Source organism: Propithecus coquereli, unplaced genomic scaffold, assembly GCF_000956105.1.
Source record: "Propithecus coquereli isolate 6110/MARCELLA unplaced genomic scaffold, Pcoq_1.0 Scaffold151, whole genome shotgun sequence".
NCBI lineage: Eukaryota > Metazoa > Chordata > Mammalia > Primates > Indriidae > Propithecus > Propithecus coquereli.
In genome coordinates, this window is record NW_012139525.1 from 1,179,736 (window position 1) to 1,180,092 (window position 357).

The 357-nt window shown below is 34.5% G+C and overlaps 1 pseudogene; it reads right to left on the minus strand.

Moving 5' to 3' along the window:
- Window positions 1–218: 218 nt before the first annotated feature.
- The window catches only part of LOC105807100, a 6,189-nt pseudogene continuing 6,050 nt past the window's right edge, over window positions 219–357 (minus strand).

Consider the following 357-nt stretch of genomic DNA (forward strand, 5'->3'; position numbering starts at 1 on the left):
CCTACCACATAACAAAAGCACAGGGCATCATGCTGTATTTTATTGACATTGTAAATAGCAGTTTTTCTTTAAGATTCCTGTCTTCACGATTTCCTTTCTCCTGTTTCTTTCCACAAGCTTCAGGAACAATCTAAGAATATATACAGCCAAATATTTCTTCCTCCCACCCCCTGCACCATGCAATCTGTCTTCAATGTTCTCATACAAAACTCTCTGTGTTAGACTGTGAACAGAGATGACAGCCTAAAAAAAAAAAAAAAAGAAAGAAAGAAAAGAAAAAAGCTCAAATGTATCTAAAGCAAGAATTTATAAAACGATTGCAGATAGTGTTCCAAATGACCATTATTGGATAATATG